The 24,865-nt window shown below is 42.0% G+C and overlaps 40 non-coding genes across 40 annotated transcripts; 23 read left to right on the forward strand and 17 right to left on the reverse strand.

The window, feature by feature from the left end:
* Positions 1-1,981: 1,981 nt before the first annotated feature.
* Positions 1,982-2,052, forward strand: Trnag-gcc. Its single transcript has one exon. It is a non-coding gene; the product is annotated as a tRNA-Gly (tRNA).
* A 516-nt stretch (positions 2,053-2,568) lies between these two features.
* On the reverse strand, positions 2,569-2,640 carry Trnag-ucc. Its single transcript has one exon. It is a non-coding gene; the product is annotated as a tRNA-Gly (tRNA).
* Positions 2,641-2,969: 329 nt separating this feature from the next.
* Positions 2,970-3,040, forward strand: Trnag-gcc. Its single transcript has one exon. It is a non-coding gene; the product is annotated as a tRNA-Gly (tRNA).
* A 516-nt stretch (positions 3,041-3,556) lies between these two features.
* On the reverse strand, positions 3,557-3,628 carry Trnag-ucc. Its single transcript has one exon. It is a non-coding gene; the product is annotated as a tRNA-Gly (tRNA).
* A 329-nt stretch (positions 3,629-3,957) lies between these two features.
* Positions 3,958-4,028, forward strand: Trnag-gcc. Its single transcript has one exon. It is a non-coding gene; the product is annotated as a tRNA-Gly (tRNA).
* A 516-nt stretch (positions 4,029-4,544) lies between these two features.
* Positions 4,545-4,616, reverse strand: Trnag-ucc. Its single transcript has one exon. It is a non-coding gene; the product is annotated as a tRNA-Gly (tRNA).
* A 329-nt stretch (positions 4,617-4,945) lies between these two features.
* Trnag-gcc lies at positions 4,946-5,016 on the forward strand. The gene has a single exon. It is a non-coding gene; the product is annotated as a tRNA-Gly (tRNA).
* A 516-nt stretch (positions 5,017-5,532) lies between these two features.
* On the reverse strand, positions 5,533-5,604 carry Trnag-ucc. Its single transcript has one exon. It is a non-coding gene; the product is annotated as a tRNA-Gly (tRNA).
* A 329-nt stretch (positions 5,605-5,933) lies between these two features.
* Positions 5,934-6,004, forward strand: Trnag-gcc. The gene has a single exon. It is a non-coding gene; the product is annotated as a tRNA-Gly (tRNA).
* Positions 6,005-6,520: 516 nt separating this feature from the next.
* Trnag-ucc lies at positions 6,521-6,592 on the reverse strand. The gene has a single exon. It is a non-coding gene; the product is annotated as a tRNA-Gly (tRNA).
* A 329-nt stretch (positions 6,593-6,921) lies between these two features.
* On the forward strand, positions 6,922-6,992 carry Trnag-gcc. The gene has a single exon. It is a non-coding gene; the product is annotated as a tRNA-Gly (tRNA).
* A 516-nt stretch (positions 6,993-7,508) lies between these two features.
* On the reverse strand, positions 7,509-7,580 carry Trnag-ucc. The gene has a single exon. It is a non-coding gene; the product is annotated as a tRNA-Gly (tRNA).
* A 329-nt stretch (positions 7,581-7,909) lies between these two features.
* Trnag-gcc lies at positions 7,910-7,980 on the forward strand. Its single transcript has one exon. It is a non-coding gene; the product is annotated as a tRNA-Gly (tRNA).
* Positions 7,981-8,496: 516 nt separating this feature from the next.
* On the reverse strand, positions 8,497-8,568 carry Trnag-ucc. The gene has a single exon. It is a non-coding gene; the product is annotated as a tRNA-Gly (tRNA).
* A 329-nt stretch (positions 8,569-8,897) lies between these two features.
* On the forward strand, positions 8,898-8,968 carry Trnag-gcc. Its single transcript has one exon. It is a non-coding gene; the product is annotated as a tRNA-Gly (tRNA).
* Positions 8,969-9,484: 516 nt separating this feature from the next.
* Positions 9,485-9,556, reverse strand: Trnag-ucc. Its single transcript has one exon. It is a non-coding gene; the product is annotated as a tRNA-Gly (tRNA).
* A 329-nt stretch (positions 9,557-9,885) lies between these two features.
* Positions 9,886-9,956, forward strand: Trnag-gcc. The gene has a single exon. It is a non-coding gene; the product is annotated as a tRNA-Gly (tRNA).
* A 516-nt stretch (positions 9,957-10,472) lies between these two features.
* On the reverse strand, positions 10,473-10,544 carry Trnag-ucc. The gene has a single exon. It is a non-coding gene; the product is annotated as a tRNA-Gly (tRNA).
* A 329-nt stretch (positions 10,545-10,873) lies between these two features.
* On the forward strand, positions 10,874-10,944 carry Trnag-gcc. Its single transcript has one exon. It is a non-coding gene; the product is annotated as a tRNA-Gly (tRNA).
* A 516-nt stretch (positions 10,945-11,460) lies between these two features.
* Positions 11,461-11,532, reverse strand: Trnag-ucc. The gene has a single exon. It is a non-coding gene; the product is annotated as a tRNA-Gly (tRNA).
* Positions 11,533-11,861: 329 nt separating this feature from the next.
* Positions 11,862-11,932, forward strand: Trnag-gcc. Its single transcript has one exon. It is a non-coding gene; the product is annotated as a tRNA-Gly (tRNA).
* Positions 11,933-12,448: 516 nt separating this feature from the next.
* Trnag-ucc lies at positions 12,449-12,520 on the reverse strand. Its single transcript has one exon. It is a non-coding gene; the product is annotated as a tRNA-Gly (tRNA).
* A 329-nt stretch (positions 12,521-12,849) lies between these two features.
* Positions 12,850-12,920, forward strand: Trnag-gcc. The gene has a single exon. It is a non-coding gene; the product is annotated as a tRNA-Gly (tRNA).
* Positions 12,921-13,436: 516 nt separating this feature from the next.
* Trnag-ucc lies at positions 13,437-13,508 on the reverse strand. The gene has a single exon. It is a non-coding gene; the product is annotated as a tRNA-Gly (tRNA).
* Positions 13,509-13,837: 329 nt separating this feature from the next.
* Positions 13,838-13,908, forward strand: Trnag-gcc. Its single transcript has one exon. It is a non-coding gene; the product is annotated as a tRNA-Gly (tRNA).
* Positions 13,909-14,424: 516 nt separating this feature from the next.
* On the reverse strand, positions 14,425-14,496 carry Trnag-ucc. Its single transcript has one exon. It is a non-coding gene; the product is annotated as a tRNA-Gly (tRNA).
* Positions 14,497-14,825: 329 nt separating this feature from the next.
* Positions 14,826-14,896, forward strand: Trnag-gcc. The gene has a single exon. It is a non-coding gene; the product is annotated as a tRNA-Gly (tRNA).
* A 516-nt stretch (positions 14,897-15,412) lies between these two features.
* On the reverse strand, positions 15,413-15,484 carry Trnag-ucc. Its single transcript has one exon. It is a non-coding gene; the product is annotated as a tRNA-Gly (tRNA).
* Positions 15,485-16,400: 916 nt separating this feature from the next.
* On the reverse strand, positions 16,401-16,472 carry Trnag-ucc. The gene has a single exon. It is a non-coding gene; the product is annotated as a tRNA-Gly (tRNA).
* Positions 16,473-16,801: 329 nt separating this feature from the next.
* Trnag-gcc lies at positions 16,802-16,872 on the forward strand. The gene has a single exon. It is a non-coding gene; the product is annotated as a tRNA-Gly (tRNA).
* A 516-nt stretch (positions 16,873-17,388) lies between these two features.
* Trnag-ucc lies at positions 17,389-17,460 on the reverse strand. The gene has a single exon. It is a non-coding gene; the product is annotated as a tRNA-Gly (tRNA).
* A 329-nt stretch (positions 17,461-17,789) lies between these two features.
* Positions 17,790-17,860, forward strand: Trnag-gcc. Its single transcript has one exon. It is a non-coding gene; the product is annotated as a tRNA-Gly (tRNA).
* Positions 17,861-18,376: 516 nt separating this feature from the next.
* On the reverse strand, positions 18,377-18,448 carry Trnag-ucc. The gene has a single exon. It is a non-coding gene; the product is annotated as a tRNA-Gly (tRNA).
* A 329-nt stretch (positions 18,449-18,777) lies between these two features.
* Trnag-gcc lies at positions 18,778-18,848 on the forward strand. The gene has a single exon. It is a non-coding gene; the product is annotated as a tRNA-Gly (tRNA).
* A 917-nt stretch (positions 18,849-19,765) lies between these two features.
* Positions 19,766-19,836, forward strand: Trnag-gcc. Its single transcript has one exon. It is a non-coding gene; the product is annotated as a tRNA-Gly (tRNA).
* A 917-nt stretch (positions 19,837-20,753) lies between these two features.
* Positions 20,754-20,824, forward strand: Trnag-gcc. Its single transcript has one exon. It is a non-coding gene; the product is annotated as a tRNA-Gly (tRNA).
* A 917-nt stretch (positions 20,825-21,741) lies between these two features.
* Positions 21,742-21,812, forward strand: Trnag-gcc. Its single transcript has one exon. It is a non-coding gene; the product is annotated as a tRNA-Gly (tRNA).
* Positions 21,813-22,729: 917 nt separating this feature from the next.
* Positions 22,730-22,800, forward strand: Trnag-gcc. Its single transcript has one exon. It is a non-coding gene; the product is annotated as a tRNA-Gly (tRNA).
* Positions 22,801-23,717: 917 nt separating this feature from the next.
* Positions 23,718-23,788, forward strand: Trnag-gcc. The gene has a single exon. It is a non-coding gene; the product is annotated as a tRNA-Gly (tRNA).
* Positions 23,789-24,705: 917 nt separating this feature from the next.
* Positions 24,706-24,776, forward strand: Trnag-gcc. Its single transcript has one exon. It is a non-coding gene; the product is annotated as a tRNA-Gly (tRNA).
* The last annotated feature ends 89 nt before the right edge of the window (positions 24,777-24,865 follow it).

Below are 24,865 nucleotides of genomic sequence, written 5' to 3' on the forward strand. Positions count from 1 at the left end.
AAAAGTCGGAGGTGTTACTTCTTGGTAAAGCCAAGTTCAATAAATGTAACATTAGTCTTCCCGTGAAGGTTAAAAAAGATTGTGTTGAACTTCTGGGAATATATCTTGGCTCTGACTTGGCCACTTGTGAGACACTAAATTGGACGAAAAAGATAAATAAAATTCAAACTCTACTTAATTCATGGATTCAACGTCAACTCACACTGCAGGGCAGAGCCACGGTTTTAAACATCCTCATTGCCTCTAGATTATGGTACTCTTTTACAGTGTTACCAGTGCCACACTGGGTAGAAGTAGCCTTTTCCAAAATGTTTTCAAAATTCTTATGGGTAAATAAAAAGCCAAAAATAGCAGCTGTGACATGCATGGGCAAATGTACAGATGGTGGTTTAAATATACCCAATTTGTGCCTTAAAAAGTATGCTTTAAGATTGAAACTGTTAAAAGCTTTCTTAGATTGTAAATTAGACTCATTATGGAAAGCAACTATGTCTTTCTTCTTTTCAAAATATTTAAATATGGGATTACAATCAAACATACTATGTTTAAAGTTTGACAAAAAAGATATGTTGCATGTAAATCCTTTTTATGCTGAGTTGTTGCTTGCCTGGGAGGACATCAGTGGTGGTAAGAGAAGCAAACCTACCACTTTACCGGATATAATGTGTCAGCCTTTATTCAACAACCCTCTAATTTTGTATATGAACAAAACTTTGTTGTTTAAATCATTCATTGACGGTGGAATCACTTGCATAAAAGATATTTGCTATGAAGTTATACCACAATTTTTGTCACCTGATAGTATTGTTGAAATTGTACAAGAAACAATACCTGATGTTGATGTGGCCACTATCAAGAATGGTTATGCTGTTATTTTATATGCGCTTCCAACAGATTGGAAACAGATCATATTGTCTGATGCTGTCATAAATCCTCCTTGTAAAGAAATACTTTGTCCTATAGCGAACGAAGATGTATCAGTGCAGCTGTTTACGGTGAAATATTGTTATGAAATTTTCAGAACAAAATATTTTAAAAAACCAGTTGCCATAAATTGGTGGAATAATATATCTCTTGACATCAACTGGAAAGATGTTTGGGTTAATGTGTATCAAAATGACAAATCAGCCGAATGTATACAACTAGATTTTAAGATTGCCCATAACATTATTTACACATATGACAGACTCAGCCAATTTGGTTTGACAGACACAGATATTTGTCCAGTTTGTCAAAATGAAAAAGAAGATGTTCTGCACTTGTTCATCTTCTGTAAAGAGTTATCGTTCTTACAATCACTATTTGTTGACATCCTCACTGATGTGTGTCAAGATACTGGGTTCACTCTTGGACAATTCTCGCTGTGGTTATTGTTTGGATTTCTTCCTGAGAGAAGTGTGTCGGCAAAACCATTGTTAGATATACTGTTATCAATTTATCGGTTGGCAGTATTTAAGAGAAGAGTTGTTATAAGCCTAGGTACAGTCTCTTTTCACATAAACACATTTTTCAAATCCTTGGTAAAAAGACATCTCACATTTCTTTTGTATCATTACACAAAAATGAAAAGATTGCATGTCTTTATTCAAAAATACATAATGTCTAATAACCTCATCGAGTTAGATGGGAATGACATTCTTTTGAAACATCCTCTTGATTAGCTCAATTATAAGTCACTTATACTATTTCATTTCACATGAAAGCTTTTTTCAAATCTTTCATAAAGTGTCATTTTAGTTGAATGATTGTTCACTATTGAAAAATAAATCAATTACAAAGTTGTGTGTACATAATCAAATGTAAATATCTATTTCTCATATTTCTGTCTTTAGAATTCAAATGTTAACCACTGCCACCCAACTTCTGTGATACCCTTTTTATCTTTGTGGTGGCAGTGTCAGCACTGTCTGCGTTTGTATTATATTCCTGTGAATAAATTTTATCAAGAAAAAAAAAAAAAAAAAAAGGCGGTGAGTGTGAAGCATCGGTGGTCTAGTGGTAGAATACTCGCCTGCCACGCGGGTGACCCGGGTTCGATTCCCGGTCGATGCACATTGTTTTTGTGCCTCTTGCCAACAAAAGGAATAGACACTCTCAAAAAGCGCGTCTCCAGAAAGCTGTATTCAATCTGTTACGCAATGCGAATGTTGTCAGTGATGTCACGTTTCTATGACGTCGTGCCATTGTGAGGTCACAAACGGGTCCCTAAATAGTCATCTGCCCGTTGGAATGATAATATGTATGCATTTACATGACTCTATTTGAAGGACTTCTACGGGTGGGATGTGCTGCGAATTTTAGCATTGTTCTGTACATGAATCGGTGCTTATCTGCAAACTACATTGACAGTGTCGGGCTATCAATTAAGCAATAATACGGCTAGTTCTACGTTCGATTACTCACAATATTTCATTTAATAGCGTGATTGAAAAGAAATATAAAGTGTCAACAGGAATGTACACACACCAACACGGTGCGTATTCATCATTGGAGGGTGCCATTTGTACTTTTCACCGACGGACTTTGAGGTTACATTTCTCATTCCCGGTCCCTACTGAAATAAAAAGATGCGTCGGCCGGGAATCGAACCCGGATCGACTGCTTGGAAGGCAACCATGCTAACCTTTACACCACCGACGCTGTCCATGTGGTGCATAGCCGGAAAAGACAATTTAATGAATTTCTCTGATTGATTGTCCACGCCTGGAGGCACGCCTTTAAACGAAATTGCTTACGTCACAAAATGATTTTTATTTTTTAAAAAATGTTTAAATGTATTCTTGACTTGATATGCGTCACGGGTCTGCAATGTACAGTGTAGTGGAAACAAATAATTCTATTTAAATGCATATGACACTGCAGTTGCATCCATATGGAGCAAATGTATACGTCACTTGAATACTTCCTTCTTTTCAGCTTCTTTCTTGCCTAAGGAGTGAGAAGCTTAGAAACGAGGCGGTGAGTGTGAAGCATCGGTGGTCTAGTGGTAGAATACTCGCCTGCCACGCGGGTGACCCGGGTTCGATTCCCGGTCGATGCACATTGTTTTTGTGCCTCTTGCCAACAAAAGGAATAGACACTCTCAAAAAGCGCGTCTCCAGAAAGCTGTATTCAATCTGTTACGCAATGCGAATGTTGTCAGTGATGTCACGTTTCTATGACGTCGTGCCATTGTGAGGTCACAAACGGGTCCCAAAATAGTCATCTGCCCGTTGGAATGATAATATGTATGCATTTACATGACTCTATTTGAAGGACTTCTACGGGTGGGATGTGCTGCGAATTTTAGCATTGTTCTGTACATGAATCGGTGCTTATCTGCAAACTACATTGACAGTGTCGGGCTATCAATTAAGCAATAATACGGCTAGTTCTACGTTCGATTACTCACAATATTTCATTTAATAGCGTGATTGAAAAGAAATATAAAGTGTCAACAGGAATGTACACACACCAACACGGTGCGTATTCATCATTGGAGGGTGCCATTTGTACTTTTCACCGACGGACTTTGAGGTTACATTTCTCATTCCCGGTCCCTACTGAAATAAAAAGATGCGTCGGCCGGGAATCGAACCCGGATCGACTGCTTGGAAGGCAACCATGCTAACCTTTACACCACCGACGCTGTCCATGTGGTGCATAGCCGGAAAAGACAATTTAATGAATTTCTCTGATTGATTGTCCACGCCTGGAGGCACGCCTTTAAACGAAATTGCTTACGTCACAAAATGATTTTTATTTTTTAAAAAATGTTTAAATGTATTCTTGACTTGATATGCGTCACGGGTCTGCAATGTACAGTGTAGTGGAAACAAATAATTCTATTTAAATGCATATGACACTGCAGTTGCATCCATATGGAGCAAATGTATACGTCACTTGAATACTTCCTTCTTTTCAGCTTCTTTCTTGCCTAAGGAGTGAGAAGCTTAGAAACGAGGCGGTGAGTGTGAAGCATCGGTGGTCTAGTGGTAGAATACTCGCCTGCCACGCGGGTGACCCGGGTTCGATTCCCGGTCGATGCACATTGTTTTTGTGCCTCTTGCCAACAAAAGGAATAGACACTCTCAAAAAGCGCGTCTCCAGAAAGCTGTATTCAATCTGTTACGCAATGCGAATGTTGTCAGTGATGTCACGTTTCTATGACGTCGTGCCATTGTGAGGTCACAAACGGGTCCCAAAATAGTCATCTGCCCGTTGGAATGATAATATGTATGCATTTACATGACTCTATTTGAAGGACTTCTACGGGTGGGATGTGCTGCGAATTTTAGCATTGTTCTGTACATGAATCGGTGCTTATCTGCAAACTACATTGACAGTGTCGGGCTATCAATTAAGCAATAATACGGCTAGTTCTACGTTCGATTACTCACAATATTTCATTTAATAGCGTGATTGAAAAGAAATATAAAGTGTCAACAGGAATGTACACACACCAACACGGTGCGTATTCATCATTGGAGGGTGCCATTTGTACTTTTCACCGACGGACTTTGAGGTTACATTTCTCATTCCCGGTCCCTACTGAAATAAAAAGATGCGTCGGCCGGGAATCGAACCCGGATCGACTGCTTGGAAGGCAACCATGCTAACCTTTACACCACCGACGCTGTCCATGTGGTGCATAGCCGGAAAAGACAATTTAATGAATTTCTCTGATTGATTGTCCACGCCTGGAGGCACGCCTTTAAACGAAATTGCTTACGTCACAAAATGATTTTTATTTTTAAAAAAATGTTTAAATGTATTCTTGACTTGATATGCGTCACGGGTCTGCAATGTACAGTGTAGTGGAAACAAATAATTCTATTTAAATGCATATGACACTGCAGTTGCATCCATATGGAGCAAATGTATACGTCACTTGAATACTTCCTTCTTTTCAGCTTCTTTCTTGCCTAAGGAGTGAGAAGCTTAGAAACGAGGCGGTGAGTGTGAAGCATCGGTGGTCTAGTGGTAGAATACTCGCCTGCCACGCGGGTGACCCGGGTTCGATTCCCGGTCGATGCACATTGTTTTTGTGCCTCTTGCCAACAAAAGGAATAGACACTCTCAAAAAGCGCGTCTCCAGAAAGCTGTATTCAATCTGTTACGCAATGCGAATGTTGTCAGTGATGTCACGTTTCTATGACGTCGTGCCATTGTGAGGTCACAAACGGGTCCCAAAATAGTCATCTGCCCGTTGGAATGATAATATGTATGCATTTACATGACTCTATTTGAAGGACTTCTACGGGTGGGATGTGCTGCGAATTTTAGCATTGTTCTGTACATGAATCGGTGCTTATCTGCAAACTACATTGACAGTGTCGGGCTATCAATTAAGCAATAATACGGCTAGTTCTACGTTCGATTACTCACAATATTTCATTTAATAGCGTGATTGAAAAGAAATATAAAGTGTCAACAGGAATGTACACACACCAACACGGTGCGTATTCATCATTGGAGGGTGCCATTTGTACTTTTCACCGACGGACTTTGAGGTTACATTTCTCATTCCCGGTCCCTACTGAAATAAAAAGATGCGTCGGCCGGGAATCGAACCCGGATCGACTGCTTGGAAGGCAACCATGCTAACCTTTACACCACCGACGCTGTCCATGTGGTGCATAGCCGGAAAAGACAATTTAATGAATTTCTCTGATTGATTGTCCACGCCTGGAGGCACACCTTTAAACGAAATTGCTTACGTCACAAAATGATTTTTATTTTTTAAAAAATGTTTAAATGTATTCTTGACTTGATATGCGTCACGGGTCTGCAATGTACAGTGTAGTGGAAACAAATAATTCTATTTAAATGCATATGACACTGCAGTTGCATCCATATGGAGCAAATGTATACGTCACTTGAATACTTCCTTCTTTTCAGCTTCTTTCTTGCCTAAGGAGTGAGAAGCTTAGAAACGAGGCGGTGAGTGTGAAGCATCGGTGGTCTAGTGGTAGAATACTCGCCTGCCACGCGGGTGACCCGGGTTCGATTCCCGGTCGATGCACATTGTTTTTGTGCCTCTTGCCAACAAAAGGAATAGACACTCTCAAAAAGCGCGTCTCCAGAAAGCTGTATTCAATCTGTTACGCAATGCGAATGTTGTCAGTGATGTCACGTTTCTATGACGTCGTGCCATTGTGAGGTCACAAACGGGTCCCAAAATAGTCATCTGCCCGTTGGAATGATAATATGTATGCATTTACATGACTCTATTTGAAGGACTTCTACGGGTGGGATGTGCTGCGAATTTTAGCATTGTTCTGTACATGAATCGGTGCTTATCTGCAAACTACATTGACAGTGTCGGGCTATCAATTAAGCAATAATACGGCTAGTTCTACGTTCGATTACTCACAATATTTCATTTAATAGCGTGATTGAAAAGAAATATAAAGTGTCAACAGGAATGTACACACACCAACACGGTGCGTATTCATCATTGGAGGGTGCCATTTGTACTTTTCACCGACGGACTTTGAGGTTACATTTCTCATTCCCGGTCCCTACTGAAATAAAAAGATGCGTCGGCCGGGAATCGAACCCGGATCGACTGCTTGGAAGGCAACCATGCTAACCTTTACACCACCGACGCTGTCCATGTGGTGCATAGCCGGAAAAGACAATTTAATGAATTTCTCTGATTGATTGTCCACGCCTGGAGGCACGCCTTTAAACGAAATTGCTTACGTCACAAAATGATTTTTATTTTTAAAAAAATGTTTAAATGTATTCTTGACTTGATATGCGTCACGGGTCTGCAATGTACAGTGTAGTGGAAACAAATAATTCTATTTAAATGCATATGACACTGCAGTTGCATCCATATGGAGCAAATGTATACGTCACTTGAATACTTCCTTCTTTTCAGCTTCTTTCTTGCCTAAGGAGTGAGAAGCTTAGAAACGAGGCGGTGAGTGTGAAGCATCGGTGGTCTAGTGGTAGAATACTCGCCTGCCACGCGGGTGACCCGGGTTCGATTCCCGGTCGATGCACATTGTTTTTGTGCCTCTTGCCAACAAAAGGAATAGACACTCTCAAAAAGCGCGTCTCCAGAAAGCTGTATTCAATCTGTTACGCAATGCGAATGTTGTCAGTGATGTCACGTTTCTATGACGTCGTGCCATTGTGAGGTCACAAACGGGTCCCAAAATAGTCATCTGCCCGTTGGAATGATAATATGTATGCATTTACATGACTCTATTTGAAGGACTTCTACGGGTGGGATGTGCTGCGAATTTTAGCATTGTTCTGTACATGAATCGGTGCTTATCTGCAAACTACATTGACAGTGTCGGGCTATCAATTAAGCAATAATACGGCTAGTTCTACGTTCGATTACTCACAATATTTCATTTAATAGCGTGATTGAAAAGAAATATAAAGTGTCAACAGGAATGTACACACACCAACACGGTGCGTATTCATCATTGGAGGGTGCCATTTGTACTTTTCACCGACGGACTTTGAGGTTACATTTCTCATTCCCGGTCCCTACTGAAATAAAAAGATGCGTCGGCCGGGAATCGAACCCGGATCGACTGCTTGGAAGGCAACCATGCTAACCTTTACACCACCGACGCTGTCCATGTGGTGCATAGCCGGAAAAGACAATTTAATGAATTTCTCTGATTGATTGTCCACGCCTGGAGGCACGCCTTTAAACGAAATTGCTTACGTCACAAAATGATTTTTATTTTTAAAAAAATGTTTAAATGTATTCTTGACTTGATATGCGTCACGGGTCTGCAATGTACAGTGTAGTGGAAACAAATAATTCTATTTAAATGCATATGACACTGCAGTTGCATCCATATGGAGCAAATGTATACGTCACTTGAATACTTCCTTCTTTTCAGCTTCTTTCTTGCCTAAGGAGTGAGAAGCTTAGAAACGAGGCGGTGAGTGTGAAGCATCGGTGGTCTAGTGGTAGAATACTCGCCTGCCACGCGGGTGACCCGGGTTCGATTCCCGGTCGATGCACATTGTTTTTGTGCCTCTTGCCAACAAAAGGAATAGACACTCTCAAAAAGCGCGTCTCCAGAAAGCTGTATTCAATCTGTTACGCAATGCGAATGTTGTCAGTGATGTCACGTTTCTATGACGTCGTGCCATTGTGAGGTCACAAACGGGTCCCAAAATAGTCATCTGCCCGTTGGAATGATAATATGTATGCATTTACATGACTCTATTTGAAGGACTTCTACGGGTGGGATGTGCTGCGAATTTTAGCATTGTTCTGTACATGAATCGGTGCTTATCTGCAAACTACATTGACAGTGTCGGGCTATCAATTAAGCAATAATACGGCTAGTTCTACGTTCGATTACTCACAATATTTCATTTAATAGCGTGATTGAAAAGAAATATAAAGTGTCAACAGGAATGTACACACACCAACACGGTGCGTATTCATCATTGGAGGGTGCCATTTGTACTTTTCACCGACGGACTTTGAGGTTACATTTCTCATTCCCGGTCCCTACTGAAATAAAAAGATGCGTCGGCCGGGAATCGAACCCGGATCGACTGCTTGGAAGGCAACCATGCTAACCTTTACACCACCGACGCTGTCCATGTGGTGCATAGCCGGAAAAGACAATTTAATGAATTTCTCTGATTGATTGTCCACGCCTGGAGGCACGCCTTTAAACGAAATTGCTTACGTCACAAAATGATTTTTATTTTTAAAAAAATGTTTAAATGTATTCTTGACTTGATATGCGTCACGGGTCTGCAATGTACAGTGTAGTGGAAACAAATAATTCTATTTAAATGCATATGACACTGCAGTTGCATCCATATGGAGCAAATGTATACGTCACTTGAATACTTCCTTCTTTTCAGCTTCTTTCTTGCCTAAGGAGTGAGAAGCTTAGAAACGAGGCGGTGAGTGTGAAGCATCGGTGGTCTAGTGGTAGAATACTCGCCTGCCACGCGGGTGACCCGGGTTCGATTCCCGGTCGATGCACATTGTTTTTGTGCCTCTTGCCAACAAAAGGAATAGACACTCTCAAAAAGCGCGTCTCCAGAAAGCTGTATTCAATCTGTTACGCAATGCGAATGTTGTCAGTGATGTCACGTTTCTATGACGTCGTGCCATTGTGAGGTCACAAACGGGTCCCAAAATAGTCATCTGCCCGTTGGAATGATAATATGTATGCATTTACATGACTCTATTTGAAGGACTTCTACGGGTGGGATGTGCTGCGAATTTTAGCATTGTTCTGTACATGAATCGGTGCTTATCTGCAAACTACATTGACAGTGTCGGGCTATCAATTAAGCAATAATACGGCTAGTTCTACGTTCGATTACTCACAATATTTCATTTAATAGCGTGATTGAAAAGAAATATAAAGTGTCAACAGGAATGTACACACACCAACACGGTGCGTATTCATCATTGGAGGGTGCCATTTGTACTTTTCACCGACGGACTTTGAGGTTACATTTCTCATTCCCGGTCCCTACTGAAATAAAAAGATGCGTCGGCCGGGAATCGAACCCGGATCGACTGCTTGGAAGGCAACCATGCTAACCTTTACACCACCGACGCTGTCCATGTGGTGCATAGCCGGAAAAGACAATTTAATGAATTTCTCTGATTGATTGTCCACGCCTGGAGGCACGCCTTTAAACGAAATTGCTTACGTCACAAAATGATTTTTATTTTTAAAAAAATGTTTAAATGTATTCTTGACTTGATATGCGTCACGGGTCTGCAATGTACAGTGTAGTGGAAACAAATAATTCTATTTAAATGCATATGACACTGCAGTTGCATCCATATGGAGCAAATGTATACGTCACTTGAATACTTCCTTCTTTTCAGCTTCTTTCTTGCCTAAGGAGTGAGAAGCTTAGAAACGAGGCGGTGAGTGTGAAGCATCGGTGGTCTAGTGGTAGAATACTCGCCTGCCACGCGGGTGACCCGGGTTCGATTCCCGGTCGATGCACATTGTTTTTGTGCCTCTTGCCAACAAAAGGAATAGACACTCTCAAAAAGCGCGTCTCCAGAAAGCTGTATTCAATCTGTTACGCAATGCGAATGTTGTCAGTGATGTCACGTTTCTATGACGTCGTGCCATTGTGAGGTCACAAACGGGTCCCAAAATAGTCATCTGCCCGTTGGAATGATAATATGTATGCATTTACATGACTCTATTTGAAGGACTTCTACGGGTGGGATGTGCTGCGAATTTTAGCATTGTTCTGTACATGAATCGGTGCTTATCTGCAAACTACATTGACAGTGTCGGGCTATCAATTAAGCAATAATACGGCTAGTTCTACGTTCGATTACTCACAATATTTCATTTAATAGCGTGATTGAAAAGAAATATAAAGTGTCAACAGGAATGTACACACACCAACACGGTGCGTATTCATCATTGGAGGGTGCCATTTGTACTTTTCACCGACGGACTTTGAGGTTACATTTCTCATTCCCGGTCCCTACTGAAATAAAAAGATGCGTCGGCCGGGAATCGAACCCGGATCGACTGCTTGGAAGGCAACCATGCTAACCTTTACACCACCGACGCTGTCCATGTGGTGCATAGCCGGAAAAGACAATTTAATGAATTTCTCTGATTGATTGTCCACGCCTGGAGGCACGCCTTTAAACGAAATTGCTTACGTCACAAAATGATTTTTATTTTTAAAAAAATGTTTAAATGTATTCTTGACTTGATATGCGTCACGGGTCTGCAATGTACAGTGTAGTGGAAACAAATAATTCTATTTAAATGCATATGACACTGCAGTTGCATCCATATGGAGCAAATGTATACGTCACTTGAATACTTCCTTCTTTTCAGCTTCTTTCTTGCCTAAGGAGTGAGAAGCTTAGAAACGAGGCGGTGAGTGTGAAGCATCGGTGGTCTAGTGGTAGAATACTCGCCTGCCACGCGGGTGACCCGGGTTCGATTCCCGGTCGATGCACATTGTTTTTGTGCCTCTTGCCAACAAAAGGAATAGACACTCTCAAAAAGCGCGTCTCCAGAAAGCTGTATTCAATCTGTTACGCAATGCGAATGTTGTCAGTGATGTCACGTTTCTATGACGTCGTGCCATTGTGAGGTCACAAACGGGTCCCAAAATAGTCATCTGCCCGTTGGAATGATAATATGTATGCATTTACATGACTCTATTTGAAGGACTTCTACGGGTGGGATGTGCTGCGAATTTTAGCATTGTTCTGTACATGAATCGGTGCTTATCTGCAAACTACATTGACAGTGTCGGGCTATCAATTAAGCAATAATACGGCTAGTTCTACGTTCGATTACTCACAATATTTCATTTAATAGCGTGATTGAAAAGAAATATAAAGTGTCAACAGGAATGTACACACACCAACACGGTGCGTATTCATCATTGGAGGGTGCCATTTGTACTTTTCACCGACGGACTTTGAGGTTACATTTCTCATTCCCGGTCCCTACTGAAATAAAAAGATGCGTCGGCCGGGAATCGAACCCGGATCGACTGCTTGGAAGGCAACCATGCTAACCTTTACACCACCGACGCTGTCCATGTGGTGCATAGCCGGAAAAGACAATTTAATGAATTTCTCTGATTGATTGTCCACGCCTGGAGGCACGCCTTTAAACGAAATTGCTTACGTCACAAAATGATTTTTATTTTTAAAAAAATGTTTAAATGTATTCTTGACTTGATATGCGTCACGGGTCTGCAATGTACAGTGTAGTGGAAACAAATAATTCTATTTAAATGCATATGACACTGCAGTTGCATCCATATGGAGCAAATGTATACGTCACTTGAATACTTCCTTCTTTTCAGCTTCTTTCTTGCCTAAGGAGTGAGAAGCTTAGAAACGAGGCGGTGAGTGTGAAGCATCGGTGGTCTAGTGGTAGAATACTCGCCTGCCACGCGGGTGACCCGGGTTCGATTCCCGGTCGATGCACATTGTTTTTGTGCCTCTTGCCAACAAAAGGAATAGACACTCTCAAAAAGCGCGTCTCCAGAAAGCTGTATTCAATCTGTTACGCAATGCGAATGTTGTCAGTGATGTCACGTTTCTATGACGTCGTGCCATTGTGAGGTCACAAACGGGTCCCAAAATAGTCATCTGCCCGTTGGAATGATAATATGTATGCATTTACATGACTCTATTTGAAGGACTTCTACGGGTGGGATGTGCTGCGAATTTTAGCATTGTTCTGTACATGAATCGGTGCTTATCTGCAAACTACATTGACAGTGTCGGGCTATCAATTAAGCAATAATACGGCTAGTTCTACGTTCGATTACTCACAATATTTCATTTAATAGCGTGATTGAAAAGAAATATAAAGTGTCAACAGGAATGTACACACACCAACACGGTGCGTATTCATCATTGGAGGGTGCCATTTGTACTTTTCACCGACGGACTTTGAGGTTACATTTCTCATTCCCGGTCCCTACTGAAATAAAAAGATGCGTCGGCCGGGAATCGAACCCGGATCGACTGCTTGGAAGGCAACCATGCTAACCTTTACACCACCGACGCTGTCCATGTGGTGCATAGCCGGAAAAGACAATTTAATGAATTTCTCTGATTGATTGTCCACGCCTGGAGGCACGCCTTTAAACGAAATTGCTTACGTCACAAAATGATTTTTATTTTCAAAAAAAGGTTTAAATGTATTCTTGACTTGATATGCGTCACGGGTCTGCAATGTACAGTGTAGTGGAAACAAATAATTCTATTTAAATGCATATGACACTGCAGTTGCATCCATATGGAGCAAATGTATACGTCACTTGAATACTTCCTTCTTTTCAGCTTCTTTCTTGCCTAAGGAGTGAGAAGCTTAGAAACGAGGCGGTGAGTGTGAAGCATCGGTGGTCTAGTGGTAGAATACTCGCCTGCCACGCGGGTGACCCGGGTTCGATTCCCGGTCGATGCACATTGTTTTTGTGCCTCTTGCCAACAAAAGGAATAGACACTCTCAAAAAGCGCGTCTCCAGAAAGCTGTATTCAATCTGTTACGCAATGCGAATGTTGTCAGTGATGTCACGTTTCTATGACGTCGTGCCATTGTGAGGTCACAAACGGGTCCCAAAATAGTCATCTGCCCGTTGGAATGATAATATGTATGCATTTACATGACTCTATTTGAAGGACTTCTACGGGTGGGATGTGCTGCGAATTTTAGCATTGTTCTGTACATGAATCGGTGCTTATCTGCAAACTACATTGACAGTGTCGGGCTATCAATTAAGCAATAATACGGCTAGTTCTACGTTCGATTACTCACAATATTTCATTTAATAGCGTGATTGAAAAGAAATATAAAGTGTCAACAGGAATGTACACACACCAACACGGTGCGTATTCATCATTGGAGGGTGCCATTTGTACTTTTCACCGACGGACTTTGAGGTTACATTTCTCATTCCCGGTCCCTACTGAAATAAAAAGATGCGTCGGCCGGGAATCGAACCCGGATCGACTGCTTGGAAGGCAACCATGCTAACCTTTACACCACCGACGCTGTCCATGTGGTGCATAGCCGGAAAAGACAATTTAATGAATTTCTCTGATTGATTGTCCACGCCTGGAGGCACGCCTTTAAACGAAATTGCTTACGTCACAAAATGATTTTTATTTTTAAAAAAATGTTTAAATGTATTCTTGACTTGATATGCGTCACGGGTCTGCAATGTACAGTGTAGTGGAAACAAATAATTCTATTTAAATGCATATGACACTGCAGTTGCATCCATATGGAGCAAATGTATACGTCACTTGAATACTTCCTTCTTTTCAGCTTCTTTCTTGCCTAAGGAGTGAGAAGCTTAGAAACGAGGCGGTGAGTGTGAAGCATCGGTGGTCTAGTGGTAGAATACTCGCCTGCCACGCGGGTGACCCGGGTTCGATTCCCGGTCGATGCACATTGTTTTTGTGCCTCTTGCCAACAAAAGGAATAGACACTCTCAAAAAGCGCGTCTCCAGAAAGCTGTATTCAATCTGTTACGCAATGCGAATGTTGTCAGTGATGTCACGTTTCTATGACGTCGTGCCATTGTGAGGTCACAAACGGGTCCCAAAATAGTCATCTGCCCGTTGGAATGATAATATGTATGCATTTACATGACTCTATTTGAAGGACTTCTACGGGTGGGATGTGCTGCGAATTTTAGCATTGTTCTGTACATGAATCGGTGCTTATCTGCAAACTACATTGACAGTGTCGGGCTATCAATTAAGCAATAATACGGCTAGTTCTACGTTCGATTACTCACAATATTTCATTTAATAGCGTGATTGAAAAGAAATATAAAGTGTCAACAGGAATGTACACACACCAACACGGTGCGTATTCATCATTGGAGGGTGCCATTTGTACTTTTCACCGACGGACTTTGAGGTTACATTTCTCATTCCCGGTCCCTACTGAAATAAAAAGATGCGTCGGCCGGGAATCGAACCCGGATCGACTGCTTGGAAGGCAACCATGCTAACCTTTACACCACCGACGCTGTCCATGTGGTGCATAGCCGGAAAAGACAATTTAATGAATTTCTCTGATTGATTGTCCACGCCTGGAGGCACGCCTTTAAACGAAATTGCTTACGTCACAAAATGATTTTTATTTTTAAAAAAATGTTTAAATGTATTCTTGACTTGATATGCGTCACGGGTCTGCAATGTACAGTGTAGTGGAAACAAATAATTCTATTTAAATGCATATGACACTGCAGTTGCATCCATATGGAGCAAATGTATACGTCACTTGAATACTTCCTTCTTTTCAGCTTCTTTCTTGCCTAAGGAGTGAGAAGCTTAGAAACGAGGCGGTGAGTGTGAAGCATCGGTGGTCTAGTGGTAGAATACTCGCCTGCCACGCGGGTGACCCGGGTTCGATTCCCGGTCGATGCACATTGTTTTTGTGCCTCTTGCCAACAAAAGGAATAGACACTCTCAAAAAGCGCGTCTCCAGAAAGCTGTATTCATTCTGTTACGCAATGCGAATGTTGTCAGTGATGTCACGTTTCTATGACGTCGTGCCATTGTGAGGTCACAAACGGGTCCCAAAATAGTCATCTGCCCGTTGGAATGATAATATGTATGCATTTACATGACTCTATTTGAAGGACTTCTACGGGTGGGATGTGCTGCGAATTTTAGCATTGTTCTGTACATGAATCGGTGCTTATCTGCAAACTACATTGACAGTGTCGGGCTATCAATTAAGCAATAATACGGCTAGTTCTACGTTCGATTACTCACAATATTTCATTTAATAGCGTGATTGAAAAGAAATATAAAGTGTCAACAGGAATGTACACACACCAACACGGTGCGTATTCATCATTGGAGGGTGCCATTTGTACTTTTCACCGACGGACTTTGAGGTTACATTTCTCATTCCCGGTCCCTACTGAAATAAAAAGATGCGTCGGCCGGGAATCGAACCCGGATCGACTGCTTGGAAGGCAACCATGCTAACCTTTACACCACCGACGCTGTCCATGTGGTGCATAGCCGGAAAAGACAATTTAATGAATTTCTCTGATTGATTGTCCACGCCTGGAGGCACGCCTTTAAACGAAATTGCTTACGTCACAAAATGATTTTTATTTTTAAAAAAATGTTTAAATGTATTCTTGACTTGATATGCGTCACGGGTCTGCAATGTACAGTGTAGTGGAAACAAATAATTCTATTTAAATGCATATGACACTGCAGTTGCATCCATTTGGAGCAAATGTATACGTCACTTGAATACTTCCTTCTTTTCAGCTTCTTTCTTGCCTAAGGAGTGAGAAGCTTAGAAACGAGGCGGTGAGTGTGAAGCATCGGTGGTCTAGTGGTAGAATACTCGCCTGCCACGCGGGTGACCCGGGTTCGATTCCCGGTGGATGCACATTGTTTTTGTGCCTCTTGCCAACAAAAGGAATAGACACTCTCAAAAAGCGCGTCTCCAGAAAGCTGTATTCAATCTGTTACGCAATGCGAATGTTGTCAGTGATGTCACGTTTCTATGACGTCGTGCCATTGTGAGGTCACAAACGGGTCCCAAAATAGTCATCTGCCCGTTGGAATGATAATATGTATGCATTTACATGACTCTATTTGAAGGACTTCTACGGGTGGGATGTGCTGCGAATTTTAGCATTGTTCTGTACATGAATCGGTGCTTATCTGCAAACTACATTGACAGTGTCGGGCTATCAATTAAGCAATAATACGGCTAGTTCTACGTTCGATTACTCACAATATTTCATTTAATAGCGTGATTGAAAAGAAATATAAAGTGTCAACAGGAATGTACACACACCAACACGGTGCGTATTCATCATTGGAGGGTGCCATTTGTACTTTTCACCGACGGACTTTGAGGTTACATTTCTCATTCCCGGTCCCTACTGAAATAAAAAGATGCGTCGGCCGGGAATCGAACCCGGATCGACTGCTTGGAAGGCAACCATGCTAACCTTTACACCACCGACGCTGTCCATGTGGTGCATAGCCGGAAAAGACAATTTAATGAATTTCTCTGATTGATTGTCCACGCCTGGAGGCACGCCTTTAAACGAAATTGCTTACGTCACAAAATGATTTTTATTTTTAAAAAAATGTTTAAATGTATTCTTGACTTGATATGCGTCACGGGTCTGCAATGTACAGTGTAGTGGAAACAAATAATTCTATTTAAATGCATATGACACTGCAGTTGCATCCATATGGAGCAAATGTATACGTCACTTGAATACTTCCTTCTTTTCAGCTTCTTTCTTGCCTAAGGAGTGAGAAGCTTAGAAACGAGGCGGTGAGTGTGAAGCATCGGTGGTCTAGTGGTAGAATACTCGCCTGCCACGCGGGTGACCCGGGTTCGATTCCCGGTCGATGCACATTGTTTTTGTGCCTCTTGCCAACAAAAGGAATAGACACTCTCAAAAAGCGCGTCTCCAGAAAGCTGTATTCAATCTGTTACGCAATGCGAATGTTGTCAGTGATGTCACGTTTCTATGACGTCGTGCCATTGTGAGGTCACAAACGGGTCCCAAAATAGTCATCTGCCCGTTGGAATGATAATATGTATGCATTTACATGACTCTATTTGAAGGACTTCTACGGGTGGGATGTGCTGCGAATTTTAGCATTGTTCTGTACATGAATCGGTGCTTATCTGCAAACTACATTGACAGTGTCGGGCTATCAATTAAGCAATAATACGGCTAGTTCTACGTTCGATTACTCACAATATTTCATTTAATAGCGTGATTGAAAAGAAATATAAAGTGTCAACAGGAATGTACACACACCAACACGGTGCGTATTCATCATTGGAGGGTGCCATTTGTACTTTTCACCGACGGACTTTGAGGTTACATTTCTCATTCCCGGTCCCTACTGAAATAAAAAGATGCGTCGGCCGGGAATCGAACCCGGATCGACTGCTTGGAAGGCAACCATGCTAACCTTTACACCACCGACGCTGTCCATGTGGTGCATAGCCGGAAAAGACAATTTAATGAATTTCTCTGATTGATTGTCCACGCCTGGAGGCACGCCTTTAAACGAAATTGCTTACGTCACAAAATGATTTTTATTTTTAAAAAAATGTTTAAATGTATTCTTGACTTGATATGCGTCACGGGTCTGCAATGTACAGTGTAGTGGAAACAAATAATTCTATTTAAATGCATATGACACTGCAGTTGCATCCATATGGAGCAAATGTATACGTCACTTGAATACTTCCTTCTTTTCAGCTTCTTTCTTGCCTAAGGAGTGAGAAGCTTAGAAACGAGGCGGTGAGTGTGAAGCATCGGTGGTCTAGTGGTAGAATACTCGCCTGCCACGCGGGTGACCCGGGTTCGATTCCCGGTCGATGCACATTGTTTTTGTGCCTCTTGCCAACAAAAGGAATAGACACTCTCAAAAAGCGCGTCTCCAGAAAGCTGTATTCAATCTGTTACGCAATGCGAATGTTGTCAGTGATGTCACGTTTCTATGACGTCGTGCCATTGTGAGGTCACAAACGGGTCCCAAAATAGTCATCTGCCCGTTGGAATGATAATATGTATGCATTTACATGACTCTATTTGAAGGACTTCTACGGGTGGGATGTGCTGCGAATTTTAGCATTGTTCTGTACATGAATCGGTGCTTATCTGCAAACTACATTGACAGTGTCGGGCTATCAATTAAGCAATAATACGGCTAGTTCTACGTTCGATTACTCACAATATTTCATTTAATAGCGTGATTGAAAAGAAATATAAAGTGTCAACAGGAATGTACACACACCAACACGGTGCGTATTCATCATTGGAGGGTGCCATTTGTACTTTTCACCGACGGACTTTGAGGTTACATTTCTCATTCCCGGTCCCTACTGAAATAAAAAGATGCGTCGGCCGGGAATCGAACCCGGATCGACTGCTTGGAAGGCAACCATGCTAACCTTTACACCACCGACGCTGTCCATGTGGTGCATAGCCGGAAAAGACAATTTAATGAATTTCTCTGATTGATTGTCCACGCCTGGAGGCACGCCTTTAAACGAAATTGCTTACGTCACAAAATGATTTTTATTTTTAAAAAAATGTTTAAATGTATTCTTGACTTGATATGCGTCACGGGTCTGCAATGTACAGTGTAGTGGAAACAAATAATTCTATTTAAATGCATATGACACTGCAGTTGCATCCATATGGAGCAAATGTATACGTCACTTGAATACTTCCTTCTTTTCAGCTTCTTTCTTGCCTAAGGAGTGAGAAGCTTAGAAACGAGGCGGTGAGTGTGAAGCATCGGTGGTCTAGTGGTAGAATACTCGCCTGCCACGCGGGTGACCCGGGTTCGATTCCCGGTCGATGCACATTGTTTTTGTGCCTCTTGCCAACAAAAGGAATAGACACTCTCAAAAAGCGCGTCTCCAGAAAGCTGTATTCAATCTGTTACGCAATGCGAATGTTGTCAGTGATGTCACGTTTCTATGACGTCGTGCCATTGTGAGGTCACAAACGGGTCCCAAAATAGTCATCTGCCCGTTGGAATGATAATATGTATGCATTTACATGACTCTATTTGAAGGACTTCTACGGGTGGGATGTGCTGCGAATTTTAGCATTGTTCTGTACATGAATCGGTGCTTATCTGCAAACTACATTGACAGTGTCGGGCTATCAATTAAGCAATAATACGGCTAGTTCTACGTTCGATTACTCACAATATTTCATTTAATAGCGTGATTGAAAAGAAATATAAAGTGTCAACAGGAATGTACACACACCAACACGGTGCGTATTCATCATTGGAGGGTGCCATTTGTACTTTTCACCGACGGACTTTGAGGTTACATTTCTCATTCCCGGTCCCTACTGAAATAAAAAGATGCGTCGGCCGGGAATCGAACCCGGATCGACTGCTTGGACGGCAACCATGCTAACCTTTACACCACCGACGCTGTCCATGTGGTGCATAGCCGGAAAAGACAATTTAATGAATTTCTCTGATTGATTGTCCACGCCTGGAGGCACGCCTTTAAACGAAATTGCTTACGTCACAAAATGATTTTTATTTTTAAAAAAATGTTTAAATGTATTCTTGACTTGATATGCGTCACGGGTCTGCAATGTACAGTGTAGTGGAAACAAATAATTCTATTTAAATGCATATGACACTGCAGTTGCATCCATATGGAGCAAATGTATACGTCACTTGAATACTTCCTTCTTTTCAGCTTCTTTCTTGCCTAAGGAGTGAGAAGCTTAGAAACGAGGCGGTGAGTGTGAAGCATCGGTGGTCTAGTGGTAGAATACTCGCCTGCCACGCGGGTGACCCGGGTTCGATTCCCGGTCGATGCACATTGTTTTTGTGCCTCTTGCCAACAAAAGGAATAGACACTCTCAAAAAGCGCGTCTCCAGAAAGCTGTATTCAATCTGTTACGCAATGCGAATGTTGTCAGTGATGTCACGTTTCTATGACGTCGTGCCATTGTGAGGTCACAAACGGGTCCCAAAATAGTCATCTGCCCGTTGGAATGATAATATGTATGCATTTACATGACTCTATTTGAAGGACTTCTACGGGTGGGATGTGCTGCGAATTTTAGCATTGTTCTGTACATGAATCGGTGCTTATCTGCAAACTACATTGACAGTGTCGGGCTATCAATTAAGCAATAATACGGCTAGTTCTACGTTCGATTACTCACAATATTTCATTTAATAGCGTGATTGAAAAGAAATATAAAGTGTCAACAGGAATGTACACACACCAACACGGTGCGTATTCATCATTGGAGGGTGCCATTTGTACTTTTCACCGACGGACTTTGAGGTTACATTTCTCATTCCCGGTCCCTACTGAAATAAAAAGATGCGTCGGCCGGGAATCGAACCCGGATCGACTGCTTGGACGGCAACCATGCTAACCTTTACACCACCGACGCTGTCCATGTGGTGCATAGCCGGAAAAGACAATTTAATGAATTTCTCTGATTGATTGTCCACGCCTGGAGGCACGCCTTTAAACGAAATTGCTTACGTCACAAAATGATTTTTATTTTTAAAAAAATGTTTAAATGTATTCTTGACTTGATATGCGTCACGGGTCTGCAATGTACAGTGTAGTGGAAACAAATAATTCTATTTAAATGCATATGACACTGCAGTTGCATCCATATGGAGCAAATGTATACGTCACTTGAATACTTCCTTCTTTTCAGCTTCTTTCTTGCCTAAGGAGTGAGAAGCTTAGAAACGAGGCGGTGAGTGTGAAGCATCGGTGGTCTAGTGGTAGAATACTCGCCTGCCACGCGGGTGACCCGGGTTCGATTCCCGGTCGATGCACATTGTTTTTGTGCCTCTTGCCAACAAAAGGAATAGACACTCTCAAAAAGCGCGTCTCCAGAAAGCTGTATTCAATCTGTTACGCAATGCGAATGTTGTCAGTGATGTCACGTTTCTATGACGTCGTGCCATTGTGAGGTCACAAACGGGTCCCAAAATAGTCATCTGCCCGTTGGAATGATAATATGTATGCATTTACATGACTCTATTTGAAGGACTTCTACGGGTGGGATGTGCTGCGAATTTTAGCATTGTTCTGTACATGAATCGGTGCTTATCTGCAAACTACATTGACAGTGTCGGGCTATCAATTAAGCAATAATACGGCTAGTTCTACGTTCGATTACTCACAATATTTCATTTAATAGCGTGATTGAAAAGAAATATAAAGTGTCAACAGGAATGTACACACACCAACACGGTGCGTATTCATCATTGGAGGGTGCCATTTGTACTTTTCACCGACGGACTTTGAGGTTACATTTCTCATTCCCGGTCCCTACTGAAATAAAAAGATGCGTCGGCCGGGAATCGAACCCGGATCGACTGCTTGGACGGCAACCATGCTAACCTTTACACCACCGACGCTGTCCATGTGGTGCATAGCCGGAAAAGACAATTTAATGAATTTCTCTGATTGATTGTCCACGCCTGGAGGCACGCCTTTAAACGAAATTGCTTACGTCACAAAATGATTTTTATTTTTAAAAAAATGTTTAAATGTATTCTTGACTTGATATGCGTCACGGGTCTGCAATGTACAGTGTAGTGGAAACAAATAATTCTATTTAAATGCATATGACACTGCAGTTGCATCCATATGGAGCAAATGTATACGTCACTTGAATACTTCCTTCTTTTCAGCTTCTTTCTTGCCTAAGGAGTGAGAAGCTTAGAAACGAGGCGGTGAGTGTGAAGCATCGGTGGTCTAGTGGTAGAATACTCGCCTGCCACGCGGGTGACCCGGGTTCGATTCCCGGTCGATGCACATTGTTTTTGTGCCTCTTGCCAACAAAAGGAATAGACACTCTCAAAAAGCGCGTCTCCAGAAAGCTGTATTCAATCTGTTACGCAATGCGAATGTTGTCAGTGATGTCACGTTTCTATGACGTCGTGCCATTGTGAGGTCACAAACGGGTCCCAAAATAGTCATCTGCCCGTTGGAATGATAATATGTATGCATTTACATGACTCTATTTGAAGGACTTCTACGGGTGGGATGTGCTGCGAATTTTAGCATTGTTCTGTACATGAATCGGTGCTTATCTGCAAACTACATTGACAGTGTCGGGCTATCAATTAAGCAATAATACGGCTAGTTCTACGTTCGATTACTCACAATATTTCATTTAATAGCGTGATTGAAAAGAAATATAAAGTGTCAACAGGAATGTACACACACCAACACGGTGCGTATTCATCATTGGAGGGTGCCATTTGTACTTTTCACCGACGGACTTTGAGGTTACATTTCTCATTCCCGGTCCCTACTGAAATAAAAAGATGCGTCGGCCGGGAATCGAACCCGGATCGACTGCTTGGACGGCAACCATGCTAACCTTTACACCACCGACGCTGTCCATGTGGTGCATAGCCGGAAAAGACAATTTAATGAATTTCTCTGATTGATTGTCCACGCCTGGAGGCACGCCTTTAAACGAAATTGCTTACGTCACAAAATGATTTTTATTTTTAAAAAAATGTTTAAATGTATTCTTGACTTGATATGCGTCACGGGTCTGCAATGTACAGTGTAGTGGAAACAAATAATTCTATTTAAATGCATATGACACTGCAGTTGCATCCATATGGAGCAAATGTATACGTCACTTGAATACTTCCTTCTTTTCAGCTTCTTTCTTGCCTAAGGAGTGAGAAGCTTAGAAACGAGGCGGTGAGTGTGAAGCATCGGTGGTCTAGTGGTAGAATACTCGCCTGCCACGCGGGTGACCCGGGTTCGATTCCCGGTCGATGCACATTGTTTTTGTGCCTCTTGCCAACAAAAGGAATAGACACTCTCAAAAAGCGCGTCTCCAGAAAGCTGTATTCAATCTGTTACGCAATGCGAATGTTGTCAGTGATGTCACGTTTCTATGACGTCGTGCCATTGTGAGGTCACAAACGGGTCCCAAAATAGTCATCTGCCCGTTGGAATGATAATATGTATGCATTTACATGACTCTATTTGAAGGACTTCTACGGGTGGGATGTGCTGCGAATTTTAGCATTGTTCTGTACATGAATCGGTGCTTATCTGCAAACTACATTGACAGTGTCGGGCTATCAATTAAGCAATAATACGGCTAGTTCTACGTTCGATTACTCACAATATTTCATTTAATAGCGTGATTGAAAAGAAATATAAAGTGTCAACAGGAATGTACACACACCAACACGGTGCGTATTCATCATTGGAGGGTGCCATTTGTACTTTTCACCGACGGACTTTGAGGTTACATTTCTCATTCCCGGTCCCTACTGAAATAAAAAGATGCGTCGGCCGGGAATCGAACCCGGATCGACTGCTTGGACGGCAACCATGCTAACCTTTACACCACCGACGCTGTCCATGTGGTGCATAGCCGGAAAAGACAATTTAATGAATTTCTCTGATTGATTGTCCACGCCTGGAGGCACGCCTTTAAACGAAATTGCTTACGTCACAAAATGATTTTTATTTTTAAAAAAATGTTTAAATGTATTCTTGACTTGATATGCGTCACGGGTCTGCAATGTACAGTGTAGTGGAAACAAATAATTCTATTTAAATGCATATGACACTGCAGTTGCATCCATATGGAGCAAATGTATACGTCACTTGAATACTTCCTTCTTTTCAGCTTCTTTCTTGCCTAAGGAGTGAGAAGCTTAGAAACGAGGCGGTGAGTGTGAAGCATCGGTGGTCTAGTGGTAGAATACTCGCCTGCCACGCGGGTGACCCGGGTTCGATTCCCGGTCGATGCACATTGTTTTTGTGCCTCTTGCCAACAAAAGGAATAGACACTCTCAAAAAGCGCGTCTCCAGAAAGCTGTATTCAATCTGTTACGCAATGCGAATGTTGTCAGTGATGTCACGTTTCTATGACGTCGTGCCATTGTGAGGTCACAAACGGGTCCCAAAATAGTCATCTGCCCGTTGGAATGATAATATGTATGCATTTACATGACTCTATTTGAAGGACTTCTACGGGTGGGATGTGCTGCGAATTTTAGCATTGTTCTGTACATGAATCGGTGCTTATCTGCAAACTACATTGACAGTGTCGGGCTATCAATTAAGCAATAATACGGCTAGTTCTACGTTCGATTACTCACAATATTTCATTTAATAGCGTGATTGAAAAGAAATATAAAGTGTCAACAGGAATGTACACACACCAACACGGTGCGTATTCATCATTGGAGGGTGCCATTTGTACTTTTCACCGACGGACTTTGAGGTTACATTTCTCATTCCCGGTCCCTACTGAAATAAAAAGATGCGTCGGCCGGGAATCGAACCCGGATCGACTGCTTGGACGGCAACCATGCTAACCTTTACACCACCGACGCTGTCCATGTGGTGCATAGCCGGAAAAGACAATTTAATGAATTTCTCTGATTGATTGTCCACGCCTGGAGGCACGCCTTTAAACGAAATTGCTTACGTCACAAAATGATTTTTATTTTTAAAAAAATGTTTAAATGTATTCTTGACTTGATATGCGTCACGGGTCTGCAATGTACAGTGTAGTGGAAACAAATAATTCTATTTAAATGCATATGACACTGCAGTTGCATCCATATGGAGCAAATGTATACGTCACTTGAATACTTCCTTCTTTTCAGCTTCTTTCTTGCCTAAGGAGTGAGAAGCTTAGAAACGAGGCGGTGAGTGTGAAGCATCGGTGGTCTAGTGGTAGAATACTCGCCTGCCACGCGGGTGACCCGGGTTCGATTCCCGGTCGATGCACATTGTTTTTGTGCCTCTTGCCAACAAAAGGAATAGACACTCTCAAAAAGCGCGTCTCCAGAAAGCTGTATTCAATCTGTTACGCAATG

The sequence above is a fragment of the Haliotis rufescens genome, unplaced genomic scaffold, assembly GCF_023055435.1.
Source record: "Haliotis rufescens isolate VD_foot unplaced genomic scaffold, xgHalRufe1.0.p SCAF_5, whole genome shotgun sequence".
NCBI classification, from domain to species: Eukaryota; Metazoa; Mollusca; class Gastropoda; order Lepetellida; family Haliotidae; genus Haliotis; species Haliotis rufescens.